Source organism: Phaseolus vulgaris, chromosome 4 (genome assembly GCF_051622355.1).
Source record: "Phaseolus vulgaris cultivar YP4 chromosome 4, ASM5162235v1, whole genome shotgun sequence".
NCBI classification, from domain to species: Eukaryota; Viridiplantae; Streptophyta; class Magnoliopsida; order Fabales; family Fabaceae; genus Phaseolus; species Phaseolus vulgaris.
Window position 1 is genome coordinate 27,066,608 of NC_143501.1, and position 12,095 is coordinate 27,078,702.

Genomic DNA, 12,095 nt, shown 5'->3' on the forward strand with positions numbered 1-12,095 from the left:
TTGACGTTAACTCTTGCCTTGGTCAACGCCTGATAACAGCGAAAAGCCCAAGGCTTTGTCTGTGCCATCCACGTGGCGCTCCTTGTATAGCTGATGGGACCTTCTGTCATTCGACTTGATCCACGTGGCGCTACTTGTATGGTTTGTGGAACATTCGGTCATTTCATTAAGTCCTGACTCCTGCTATGCCCCTAACTCATTTTCGACGGCGGATCGTACCATTGGATATTCTGTTGATGGGACATTTTCTGATTTAAACCAGTGGTGCCAGCGTCATCCTTTCATCTTCTGCCACGTGTATCAATCGTGCGGTGCATCCATTCACGTCGTTTGGCGCTCTAACCGCTTTATTTAACTCTTCAAGCTCTGAAACTATCTTCATCATTTTCTCACTCTTCATAACCTACTTGCGTTCTTTCTTCTTGCACCCTTTCTTCTTGCACCCTTTCTTCTCTGTCGAAGGGCTGTTCTAACCTTCGCTCCCCTCGCTCAACTCTTGCATTTCTAGCCATCCTGATCTTGTTAAAGAATGTCTTCTCACGATGCTTCCTCCAGGGTCCGTCCCAAAGACTTGTACCCTGGGGCCTCGAGCGAACTTCTTGATGAGTGTTCATGCTTGCTCTCCACCAGGGCCGTACGGGAACACAAAGGGGAGTTGTGTTCTTACGACCACCGGGCCTTCGCGAGGAGGCACGATGACGACATCGCTGTGCTCCCTTGCACTCTGGGGGAGCCAGTGTGTGGAGACGAACGGGCGAACGACGGGGTCCCTTTCTTTTACTTTTACCAGGTGGTGTTCAAGACCATCGGGGTGCGCTTACCCTTCTCCTGGTTCGAGAAGGAACTGCTAGCGGAGATCAACGTTGCTCCGGCCCAGTTATACCACAACAGCTGGGCCTTTGTCAAGGCCTTCGATGTCCTCTTCGGGTTTCTGGGTTGTGCACCCTCGGTCGACCTCTTTCTTCACTTTTTTGAGGTGAAGAGACAGAGACACAACCTCTAGGTAACTCTCAGCAATGTACCCGGAAGAGTTCTCTTCACGCCCTTCCAAAGCTCGTTCACGGGGTGGAAAGGCCGGTTCTTAAAGATCTGTTGTACTGATCTTGTTCCCGACGCCCTTGATGGGTTTCCGTTGTACTGGGTGAGAGAGGAAAAGGTCCTCAAAGCCAAACCCCTCAAGAATCTGGCTCCAAGTGATCAAATAGCTTGCCGGATTCTTGCTGAGGCGGGAGGTTTTGACTTTGCTACGGTGATCAGCTTGGAGTCCAACGCTAGGACTCTTGAGAAGTACATATGTAAGAACCACTGCCTTAGGCGACTTCGGCCTTCGTTATTTTCTAACTGTGCCTGTCTTCCATCACGGTGTCTCTAATACATCTTTTCCCTTTGTGCAGGTTCGAAAATAAGCCAAGAAAAGAGGGCACGACTTACTCGAGCGCTGCGGGCTGGGAAAGGGGCTTCGCCTTCCTCCAGTGATGACTCTGATGAGCGCTGAGAAGTGGGTTGTTTGTGTTTTTGCATGATTTGTAGCGTTTGCTCAGTTTGTACTGAACATTGCTTGTAACAACCACTTTTCAATATCATAATTCTTTGCAACGCCACTTTACTTTGCATATGCTTCATATACCGCGCGCTTTCCTTTCGTCTCGTTCTGCCAACGATGCATGCTTTTACTTAGGCGACGCCTTCTTTCTGGGCGACACTAAGACCTAGGCGACGCCTTCTTCCTTGGCGACACCATGGCCTAGGCGGCGCATCACATTACTTCTAACAAGGAAAAATAAAGGCTGAAAACCAAGGCACCTCTTTTTCTCAACTGGTTTTTCCATTTATTAGGGTGACCTCATTAAAAAACCCCCGAAAGGGAAAAAGAGCGTCCCCTTCAACTAAATTGTTACATTCTGCTTACATAAGTCAACTGAAATAAAATTTTAAGTTGGCCGCATTCCAACTGCGCGGGATAGGGCCTCCATCTAAAGTCTCCAGGTTGTACGAACCGTTGCCCTTAGCCTCAGTAACTCTGAAGGGCCCGGTCCACTTGGGAGACAGCTTATTCTCCAACTCGTATGGGTGAGCTTTCCTCATCACTAGGTCGCCCACCTGAAACTGTCGTGGCTTTACTTTAGAGCTATATTGCCGCTCCACTCTTCTCTTCATCGCTTCAGCTTTTATTCTGGCTTCTTCCTTGGCCTCTTCTAGCAGATCCAGGTTTACCCGCCTCTCCTCATTAGATTCCTCCACCACAAAGCTTTGAAAACGCGGCGAGCTTTCGTGTATTTCTACTGGAATCATCGCGTCCGACCCGTACACCAAACTGAAAGGCGTCTCCATAGTAGAGGATTGGGGCGTGGTGTGGTATGCCCATATAATCCTTGGCACCTCTTCCGCCCACGCCCCTTTGGCCTTCTCTAACCTTCTTTTCAACCCCCTCAGAAGGACTCTGTTTGCTTACTCTACTTGTCCATTGGTCTAGGGGTGTTCAACTGACGCGAACACTTGCTTGATTCCCACTTCAGCGCACAGATTTCTCAACTGCTGACTGGCGAACTGGGTTCCGTTGTCAGATATCAGGCGCCTGGGTACGCCAAAGCGACACACGATGTTTCTCCACACAAAATGCTGTACCTTATGCACAGTGATTTATGCCACGGGCTCTGCCTCTATCCACTTAGTGAAGTATTCGATGGCGACGATCAGATACTTCATCTGCCTGATTGCTAGTGGGAAAGGGCCCAGGATGTCAATTCCCCATGTGTGGAAAGGCCACGGGCTGTATATGGACCGCAACTCTTCTGGCGGCGCCTTGTGCCAGTCGGCGTGCCGTGCGCAATCCTCTTTCACTGTTGGCCAGAAAAAACCTGCGCGTATTACCTTGGAGGCCAAGGACCTTCCTCCTACATGGCTTCCGCAGATGCCTTCATGTAGCTCCGCCATTATCCTGGTGCACTCATCGCCACTGACGCATGTTAGGATAGGGTGAGTGAAACCGTGCCTGAACAGCACCCCATCCACCAAAGTATATCTTGCGGCATTTCTTTTGATTTTCTTTCCCTCTTCAGGGTCCACTGGAAGAGCCCCATCCGCCAGGTATCGTTTATAGGGCGTCATCCAGGTGTCTCTCTTGGACAAGACACAGACCTGCATATGCTCTTCCTCAGACACACCCGCGTCTATACTGATGCGGGGCGCCCTCTGCGTATCTTGGGTCAAAGAGGAGTGACTCCTCGGCCTTCCCCTTGATGCATAAATCTGGAGGACATCCACCCTGTTGTCTTCCACGAATCGACGCGGAGCTTTGAGAGTCTCCTGGATCACTGTCCTCTGTCTACCCCCCTTGCCTGAGCTGGCCAGCTTTGCGAGCAGGTCAGCTCTGGCATTCTGCTCCCTCGGGACGTGTATCAACTCAAGAGCGTTGAACGCCCCTCTCAACAACTGGACGTATTTTAGATATGCCGGCATCTGTGGGTCCTTCGCCTGGAACTCACCTGACACCTGCCCCGTAATCAACTGGGAGTCGCTCTTCACTAGGAGGTTCTGTGCGCCCATCTCCTTGGCTAAGAGCATTCCTGCAATCAGGGCTTCATATTCTGCTTGATTGTTACTTGCCTTGAAGGCAAAACGCAAGGCCTGCTCGATCAGTATGCCGTCGGGTCCTTCCAGCACTATTCCCGCACCACTCCCTTGTTGGTTTGAGGAGCCATCAACCGAGAGCAGCCAATGTGAACTCGCTTCCACCTCTTGCTCACCTCCGGGCGAAAGTTCTGCTACAAAATCCGCGTACACCTGCCCTTTGATGGATCCTCTAGGCTCGTACTGTATGTCGAATTCTGACAGTTCCACTGCCCAACGTACCATTCTTCCTGCCACATCGGGCTTCTGCAGCACCTTCTGTATAGGGAGGTTGGTCATTACCACCACCGTAAAACTGTGGACGTAATGACGGAGCCTCCTAGCCGAGAACACTACCGCCAGCGCCGCCTTCTCCAGTGCTTGGTACCTTGTCTCAGCTCCCTGTAAGGCCTTGCTTACAAAGTAGATGGGCTTCTGACTCTGGTCCTGCTCTTGGACCAACACAGAACTGATGGCCCGCTCCGTTACAGTAAAATACAACCGGAGGGGCACGCCCGTTACCAGCTTGCAGAGAACTGGAGGCGTCGCCATGTAATCCTGCAGCTTAACGAAAGCCGCTTCGCATTCCTCAGTCCATGCAAAGCGACTGTTTCTCTTGAGGTACTGGAAGTACGGGTGCCCCTTTTCTCCTCCGGCGGAAACAAACCTCGAGAGCGCCGCCATCCGCCCTGTCAACTGTTGAACCTCCTTTACCGATGTCGGACTCCGCATGGTGATAATAGCCGCACATTTGTCGGGGTTCACCTCTATCCCCCTCTCGGTGAGCAGAAAACCCAAGAATTTACCGGCCTCTACCCCGAAAACACACTTCTCGGGGTTCAACTTGAGGCGGTATTTGGATATTGTGTTGAACAACTCCTCCAAGTCTGCCATGTGCTGCACCCTGTTCTGCGACGCCACCACCATGTCGTCTACATAAGCGTATACGTTCCTCCCAAGCATTGGCGCCAGGACCTTGTCCATTAACCTCTGGTACGTGGCGCCCGCATTTTTGAGCCCGAAGGGCATCACCTTATAGCAATAACTGCATGTTTCAGTCATGAACGCAGTCTTGCTCTCGTCTCTTGGGTGCATCTTGATTTGGTTATACCCTGAGAAGGCGTCCAGGAAGCTTAACACCTTGCTGCCAGACGCGCTGTCTACTAGGGCGTCGATGCTGGGCAACGGATAGGAATCCTTTGGGCACGCCTTGTTCAGGTCCGTGAAGTCAACGCACATTCTCCACTTTCCGCTCGCCTTTTTCACCAAGACGACGTTGGCGAGCCACTCAGGGTACTGAATCTCCCTAATGTGGCCAGCACTCAGCAGCTTCTGCGTTTCGTCTTTCACCACCTGTTGTCGCTCCTCATTGAACTTCCTCCTTCTCTGACGCACGGGGCGGACCGTGGCGTCCATGCTGAGGTGGTGACACAGGAAATCGGGGTCGATGCCCGGCATATCTGAGGCGGACCATGCGAAGGCATCCAGGTGGCGCGAAATCACTTCTGCCACCCCTTCCTGTTCTTCTGGACTTCGCGAACTTCCTAACTTGAAAGCTTTGCCACCAATCTCCCTTTCTATGGTGTTAGCTGCAGGTTGCTCCCTACTATCATCTTCGACGGGCGCCGCTTCTTCGGGGGGCACCGCCTCTTCTACGGGCGCCTCCTCCATTGGCACATCTGCTTCGGGCATCGCCCTCTCTGCTATGGCCTCTTCAGGCGTCAGCCCAGCGGGCGTCGCCTCAATCATCGTTGCGTCCGCGCTCGGCGGACGTTCGTACACCATGAATACGCCTCTCTTCGTCTTCAGGCTGTTTTCGTAGCATTTCCTCGCCTCCTCCTAGTCTGATCTGATGACTATCACCCGGCCGCTGAGGTCTGGTAGCTTCATCTTCATGTGACAGGTGGAGGACACTGCGCTTAAACGGTTTAACGCCGGTCTGCCCAGCAAAATATTGTAGGCAGAATTAGCGTTCACGACGAGGTACCGGATACTCTCGGTGCGGGAGGCCTCTCCGTCTGTGAACGTAGTTCTCAACTCCAGGTACCCCCGGACTTCTACCTGGTTATCCCCGAACCCATACAAACATCCTGTATAGGGACTCAGCAGATCGGGGGACAACCGTAACTTGTTAAAGGTCGACAGAAACATGACGTCTGCCGAACTTCCTTGATCAACAAGCACTCTGTGAACCTTCCTTCCGGCCGTGACAACAGAGATGACAACGGGATCGTTGTCGTGGGGTACCACATCTCGGAGGTCTCGTCGTGTGAACACGATATCTGACTCCCATGGCTCCCCCGAGAGCCTCTCTTCAACTGAATTTACCCCCCTCGCGTATTTCTTCCGCTGGGAGGCGGTGGGCCCTCCGCCAGAGAAACCTCCAGCAATGGTATGGACCTCGCCAAGCACTGGCATCTCGTGCGCTGGCTCATCTGCCGGCGGCGGCAAGGTGGCGGTCGTTGGGGAATCTGCGACATAATCTTTCAAAAACCCAGTCCTCACCAGCCCATCTAGCTGCTAGCCCAACGACAGGCAATTATCAATTTGGTGCCCGAAAGCCTCGTGGAATTCGCACCAAGAGTCTTTACGGGGCCCCAACACCTTGTCGGTCTTCGCCGGTCGCCTCAGCCTCTCAGCTATGTTGGGCACGGCAATCAAATCCTTCAACTCAACCACGAAGTTGTACCTCGCCGGTCTTGCTCTTTCTCTGGCGGGGCGTTCGCCTCCTGCCGGGCCCCGAGGCTGGGGCTTTCTGGCCTCGTAGGGGCGTCTCGCCTCTGGCTTCTTTCTCCCCGTCGTGGTCTCATTGACTCTGACGGGTTGAACTCGCGTTGGTCCCCTCGGGCGTGAGGGTACGGCGCTGGTGCGCTTCACACATACCTCCCCTTCCAAAGCAATGTGCTCTACCGCCCTATGCCGTAATTCAGCGAAGGTCCTAGGGCGATTGCGGATAATAGATTCTCCAAAGGGGCCGGGGCATACGCCTTTCACAAATGCGTACACGATCATAGGCTCCTCTGTTGTACCAACCTTCACAACCTGGGCCCCGAAGCGATTGATATACTCCTTCAGGGTCTCCCCCTGATACTGCTTCACATCAAACAGGTCGTAGGAGACCGGCGGCGGGGCCTTGTTGGCTAAGTATTGTTCTCTGAATAACCGCGACAATTGGCGGAAAGATGTGATATGGCCCTCGGGGAGGCTAATGAACCAGTCCATAGCCATCCCGGTTAGGGTGCTCATGAAGAGCTTGCACTTGGCAGCATCAGAGCCGCCTATCAGGACCATCTGTGTGTGAAATGCAACAAGGTGCGTCTCTGGGTCCTCCATCCCAGTGAAGATTACCTTGGGTCCCGCGAACGTGTTCGGGATCGCTGCATCTAGGATCTCCTGCGAGAAAGGAGTGGAAAACTCCCTTGGTGGGGAATGGTTCTCCGTCTCATCCTGTCCAAGCCGCCTCCGATCGTTTCTCAGGCCCTGGCGCAACTCCTCATTCACACGGTGGAGCTCTTCGTTGCGCTCATGCGAGGCGTCAAGGTCTGCCTGCATGCATTCCTGCTCCATCTTCGAATCCGCCGTGTCCTGCTGCAGCCCCCTCATTATTTCCAGGACCTGCTGCATGGATAGGTCTGCTGGGGCTGCGCACGCTGCTCTTCGTCTAGTGGGGGCCATTGTCACTCCAACCTCCTTCAACGTTACTGTAACTTGGTAAATTTTTCTCGAACTTGTGATGGGACTGATGTTTTATATCGGCCCCACGGTGGGCGCCAAATGTTCCGTCTGGTTGACCGGGACGTCTTCGTACACGACCTCAACAGTCAGCTGGGGACTCCTTCCCGCTGGTTGCCCGTGGATTCCTGCAAAAAAGAGGACAAAGAGGCGCCCTAGCGGCCGTGTGCACTCCGACGCTCAAGTCAGCCAGCAAGAAACACCAAAAAACTGTCCACCCACGTATCTGAGCACCGCGTATGGCACTCTGAGGTGGTAAAAGAAATGTGTATATGTGTGTGTGTTGTCTCCTTCAGGCAAAAATATTCTCCAGTCACTTGTACGTAACCTTAAAGCACGGGCAAGCAACCAAAGAGTTTCTCGTAAATTTGCCAAAGGTCCCAACCCTTTTTCCGACATTCTCAGCGCTATTTAAACTGTCCCCAGCATTTAAAGCGCCTTAAAGCGCCTTTAATCTCAAACGTAACGCACTCATTAAAGCGCTTAATTACGAAACGTAGCGCATTTAAGACGTTGAAACGCTTGGGAGCCATAATAGTACCTGAATGCTCGAAAGGGAAACTGTATTGAATGTCTTTAATTACCTGGCACCTGACTAGAGGGTGTTTCTATTCCGGTATGGCTATCGTACACGTGGAGGGCCTCACGACGCCATGACCCCATCTGGGGGCGTTTCTGCCCATCTGGGGACGTTTCTACTGCGCTAAATGTTCCGTCTGCTTGGGAATGCTACTGCGCTAGGGGTGGCTTTTTGGGTACCAACTCATGCCCCCAAGTATCTAGCCACTTACTCTGAGAGCGTATATGCCTTCCTCTCACACCCTGCACCCGGTTATCCTGGGCGTGACCTTCCTCTTGGGTCGTATCTGTCCCGAAGGCGTCTCTGGGGCGGCAAGGGTACTTCGCGAGTCAGGCTCCCATTCACTGGTACTATCACTATGGCCTTGAAGCCACCTTTTCCTTCTCTTTATCACTTTCCCGAGACATCGAGACCTGAGGCTTTCCCACGACGTCGCTCCCTCCATGGTCTTTCCTACCCATGGGTATCGGGGAACCACACCGTGATTGCCATGTTTTTACACTGTTTGATCTGGTGACGCCCTCACCTGGGCGACGCCTTCACCTAGGCGACGCCTTCACCTAGGCGACGCCTTCACCTAGGCGACGCCTTCACCTAGGCGACGCTTTCACCTAGGCGAAGCCTTCACCTAGGCGACGCCTTGCGTTGACTTTGACTCTTCAGCCGTTGACTTTGACCTTAACTTAGTCAACGCCCCGATACGGGACGGTACAGGAAGTGTGTTTCTTGAGGGGATCAAGGTCACTTCTTTGGTGGTGATCCTGCCTGTTGACCAGGACACAAGAGCCTTGCCTCGTCAAATCTGGATCGACTTAGCGCCGTGTTAGCTTCCGAACTTCGCCTTGATTCACCTCAAGAACCTGCAAAAGACAGAACGGCGCCGCTGCGGCCGATCACGCTCCGACGCCCAAGTCAGCGACTGAACCACCAAAATACTAAGAGAAAACTAAGAACTTCAGGAACCGTGCAAAATTCTCTCTCAGCGGACTCAAGTTCTCGCAAGCGTAAAAGAAGTATTCTAAAACGCGCGCGTACCTCAGAAGTTCGTTAGGATCCCTTATATACCTGTGCATTTTCTCTCTCCTGACAGTTACACATCTGGACACGTGGCTCGTATCCAGCTGTACACGTGTCACCATCTAGAGCATCCTTGACTTGGGCGTCACTTCTTACTCTTCAGGCTTATTCGACTAAGTTATCCATGCAAGGAGTAACTCGGTGTATAGCTGCCTTGGAGCGTGATCTCTTCTGTGTGGCGAGTACGAGTGTCTTCATACACACCTTCCCTGTGGTCTCGCCGGCCGCCATCATGATCTACTTCACTTGCTTCATCGTGCATGCTCGGGTAAGCTGTTCCTCGACCTCAACCTCTGGCTAGCTAGGGAATGACCATCTGACGACTTCATCCTCTGCTTCGAAAGCCTGGAACAAGCTTCCCTGATCCTTCGGCGATGTCCTCCTTTCGGCGATCTCTGATCACTTGGTCGTCTGGGTTCGCATCCGGCGACTTCATCACAAACCTGGTGACCGCTGGTTTAGGTATGCTAGAGATCGGAGCACGCCAACTTAATGACTGGCGACTACACGAGCCCCCCGACTTCCTTCCCTTCTACCAGCCAGGTGCCCTGTTCAACACGCCTATATACTAGCTTGCTGCCACGTCATCACCTCCGACCACCTAGGCGGTACAGGTGGTGTTGTAAGTAATCTATGGTTGATTGCTTAGTGGATTCCCCAGTGGTTTCTGGGAAGACTGGATGTAGCTCTTGGTTAAGAGTGAACCATTATAAACCTTGTGTGTTCAATCTCTCTATCCTTTAACTCTTTAATTTCAGTTTTATATTTGTGAACTGGTATAAACAACCGATTGTTTTTGCGAAACAACCGATTCTTTTTCTGGTGCTGTGCTTATTTGCTTTGTGTTTTGGCAAACTGATTTCTTAATCAAGTTATTCTCGAAGTAATTTCATTCTAGGCTTAAAATTTTGTGAAAACCCTCTTTAAACCATTCACCCCCCCTCTAGTTTAAAGCCATACATTGTAACAATTGACATCAAGAGCTTGGTACTTGAAAGTTAATCAAGTTTGATCCGAAAATCTTTTTCCATGGCTGGAAAACTATCTTTTGAGGAAGGTGCTTCAATCTACAAACCACCTTTATTCTGTGGATTGAATTACAAGTATTGGGAGGCCAGAATGAAAATCTTTGTGGAATCTATTGATCAAGGAATTTGGGATTCAATCGAGAATGGTCCTTTTATTCCAAAGCTTTAAAAAAATGGTTCTTTCATTGCAAAACCTTGGTCTCAATGGACCAATGAAGAATGTAAAATGGCCAAGCTTGATTGTACTGCTCAAAACATAATAGCTTCTGCACTAGATACTAATGAGTTTTTCAGAATATCAAAATGCAAAACTGCTAAGACACACTCAAAGCTACTCATGGGAACATTAATGAATCAAAGGAAATAAGGTCAAGAAGTCAAGCACGAAGGAAAAGAAGGCAAAACAGAAAAAGCCTCAACCTCTGCTTTATTGCCAAAAAGGAAGATGACTCAAGTGGTGTAAGTTCATCTAACTCCTCAAACTCTGAAAATTACAATCAATTGCTTCAAGCCTTTCAAGAAACACATGAAGAAGCCAACCGATTGGCCCTCTTGAACAACCGGTTAAAGGGGAATGAATAGCTGGCTTGAAAACAAAGTCAAAACACAGGAAGAGGAATTGGAAAATTCAAAAACAGATTTTGAAAACCTTGAAATAGTTTACAAAAACTCCTATTGCAAGTGTGATACTCTTGTTTGTGAAAATTGTGAAAATCTTGAAAAGAAAGTCCACTATCTTGTTAAAACTGTGGGTAAGCTTTCTAAAGGTCAATCCAACTTTGAGAATCTCTTGGCATCTCAAAACTGTGTTTTTGGAAAAGCTGGATTGGGTTTTAACCCGCAAAACAAGCAAGATAGATTTTCAAAATCATTTTCGAAAATGCCAGAAAAACAACCAATTGTACCATCGAAATAACCGGTTGTTACATGCTTCTACTACATGAAAAGAGGTCATTCTGTTAGGTTCTGTAAAATCAGAAAATATGTTGTTCCTAGGGGCTTTATGAAGTGGATTCCTAAGTGCAGTAAAGGTTCAAGTGATGAATGTTGTACCGTCTCGTCCCAGTCGTTGACCAAAGTCAAAGTCAAAGTCAATAAGGGAGGAAGGTCAACAGGTTGACCACTTGAGGCGTCTCCAGGTTGAGGCGTCGCAAGGTTGAGGCGTTGCCAGGTTGAGGCGTCGCCAGGTTGAGGTGTCGCCAGGATAAGGCGACGCCAAGTTGAGGCGTCGACAGTGTCACCCCCCGATACCACGGGTAGAAAGGACCGTGGAGGGGGCGACACCACAAGAGGCCACGATACGGACGAGGAGGCCTCGAGTCCCGGTACCTCAGAACGGAAATGAAGAGAAGAGAAAGGTGGCTTCAAGGCCATAGTTCTAGTATCAGTAGGGGGTAACCCGACTCGTGAAGTACCCACGCCACCTCTGGGAGACCCCTGGGATAGATACGACCCATGAGAGGGCCATGCCCAGGGGAGAACCATGTGCGTAGTGCGAGAGGAAGGTAGATACACTCCCGGGGCGAGTGACTAGAGGCTGGTGCGCATGAGTTGGCACCCAGAAAGTCACCCCCTGCGCCAGATGCACTTCGAGGAAGGAGGACTTACATGATGAAATGTCCCTAAGTTGGGTTACGGCGCTGTAAGGCCCCTCATATAGAATAGCGATCAAGTCAGAAGAACGCATAACAGTAAGCACTGAAACATCAAGGTGTATATGTTTCCCTGAAAGTTTGCTAAGGTGCGTTTTTATTCAGTTTACGTTTTGAACGCTTTAAAGCACTTTAAACGCTTTAAATGCATTGAACGTTTTAAACACGTTGAACGTTTTTAAACGCTCTAAATGCGCTTTAAAACGCTTTGAATGTTTTGGACGTTTAAAAGGGGCTTTAGACGTTTGAGATAGGGATAGAGACTCAGTTTCACACACACACTCTAGTTGCTTGCTAGCGGACCCACTGTTCGCACAGGCAATTTGAGAGAAATTAGTTACCCAGTTATTTTACCACCTTCAGAGCATCCATTCACGGTGCTCCGATACGGAGGTGTGTTCCTTTGATGTTTCTCGT